The 1910-nt window shown below is 65.9% G+C and overlaps 1 protein-coding gene across 1 annotated transcript in view; it reads left to right on the top strand.

Annotated features, from left to right (window-relative positions):
• The first annotated feature begins 1153 nt into the window (after positions 1-1153).
• Positions 1154-1910, top strand: part of DYRK2 (dual specificity tyrosine phosphorylation regulated kinase 2) — a 15713-nt gene continuing 14956 nt past the window's right edge. The window contains exon 1 of the mRNA XM_024736622.1: positions 1154-1286. The gene's annotated coding sequence lies outside the window, so the exon portion shown is untranslated. The remainder of the gene's footprint in view (positions 1287-1910) is intronic.

The raw sequence follows: 1910 nt of genomic DNA, 5'->3' as shown, positions 1-1910 counted from the left end.
ACTAGGCACAGTTCTACTCTTTGCCACCTGTTCCCTCTGCCAACACCCTCAGTCCTTGATGCCCCTGTAGGAGCCCTGGAGACTCTTGAGAGGACCACACTGTAACTCTGAAACACTCATTTTGGGGCATTTGTATTTAGCTGAGGGTGATCTTGCTGGGAGGTTGCTATGACAATTTGCAAACAGTAGAGGCGACGGTCCCCATTCTGATTTGAGTCTGCACTAGCTCAGGCCTGCACACTTGGTCCAGCCAGGGGCGGCAGATACACAGGACAGATCATAACGGACCCAGGTTCGCAGGAGAACTTCAGAAACCAGGCACGTCTGGAGAAGAAAGTGCAAGGCAAACTTTCGGTTCTGTCATCCGGAATTGCCGGGCTTCCCTCCCCCCCGCCCCCCACTCCCGTTGAAGTCACAAAACCTGTGACCTTTGGACAAAGGCATGTGCCACAGACGACAGGACGCGGGTGTGAGATGGGCAAGTAGTTTTTCAGTCTGCAAGGGAAAGGGAGGCTGTATATGGCAAATTCAAAGGACAGGGAAATTCTCCGTGTCTTGGATGGGAAGGGAAAAGAGACTTGTGTCTGGGGAGGAGAGGAATTAAAGGTGTCGCTCGGGAAGGTGTACCTCTCCCAGTGGCCGCGCAGGGGAAAGGCTCGGAGTTGTAAGGAAATGGGAGGCGTCTGTGATGTTTATTTTTGCCTAGCAACCCACAGCCAACTGCTTCCCCGGCAACCATCCACACGCGCCTCTCTGCATCCCCTTGTCCTAGAGACTGGAGAGCGGTCACTTGGTGTCAGTAAATCGGGGAGGGGCTGTGTGTGGTGGAGGTGGAGGTGGGAGGGCAGCCCCCTCCTTGGCCCACACTCGGGGTCCCCAGGCTAAAGCGCGGCCCTCCAACGGGCTGGACTTTCCTTACCGAGGTGACCCCCGGCACAACTAAGTTATTTACCTGATCTCGGAGGGTGCTGCGGCCGGCCGAGGAAGAGGAGGACGGCGGCGGCGGCGAGGAGAGCGGGGGGCTCGCGGCGGCGGGCCCGAGCCGAGGGGATGCAGCGGACTGTGTGTGTCTGGCTGTAGCTGACGGGAGGCGGCGAGGAGGCGCCGGAGATCCGCGAGAGGGGCGACCAGGAGGCGCGGCGGTGGCGGCCGCGAGGAGTAGCAGCAGGACGGGCGGCGGCGGCGGCGGCGGAGACGGAGACGGCAGCCCTGAGATGCATTTTCTTCTCCAGCGGCCATGTTAACCAGGAAACCTTCGGCCGCCGCTCCCGCCGCCTACCCGACCGGTAAGGAGGCCCGGGCCCCGCGGCCCCCGGGCCAGCCCTCGTGGCGCGGGCTCCCGCTACCAGCGGGACCTCGAACAAAGTCTGCGCCGCGGCGGGGCGGCGCGAGGTCCCCCGGGCGGACGGCGCGCTCTCGCCTCGGCTCCGCTCATTGTTACACGCGAGCTCCGAGGCTCCTCCGAGCCGGCCGGGGGCCGTCCCCGGCCTCCCCCGCCCGGGACTTGGCGCGAGGCGGCGGCGCCCGGGTCGGCATTCCAGCCCAACTCCAGGCCTGCGGCCTCCCGCAACGTGAGCCGCCGGCCCGCGCCCGGCCCGGCTCCACCGCGGGGTCGCGAACTCGCTTGCGCGCCAGGGGCCCGACTTAACTTTGCAGCCGCCTGAGCCCCGCCCCGCGGGAGCGCCGGGTGTCTGCGTCCCCAGCCTCCTGCCGCTCCGGGACGCCCGCGTTCACGGTCCCCGGCTCTGCCCCGGGGAGAGCGGGCTCGGCAGCCTGGAGGGGTGGGGCGGGGCCACCGGGTCCGGGTGACTTTCTCCCCCTTGACCCTCTTTTGTCTCCTCCCGCGCGTGGCTGCCAGGCCGAGGAGGGGACAGCGCCGTTCGCCAGCTTCAGGCTTCCCCGGGGCTCGG

Source organism: Neophocaena asiaeorientalis, unplaced genomic scaffold (genome assembly GCF_003031525.2).
Source record: "Neophocaena asiaeorientalis asiaeorientalis breed wild unplaced genomic scaffold, Neophocaena_asiaeorientalis_V1.1 scaffold134, whole genome shotgun sequence".
NCBI lineage: Eukaryota > Metazoa > Chordata > Mammalia > Artiodactyla > Phocoenidae > Neophocaena > Neophocaena asiaeorientalis.
Note: the sequence above shows the minus strand (reverse complement) of the source record. Positions and strands in the feature narration are given on the sequence as shown.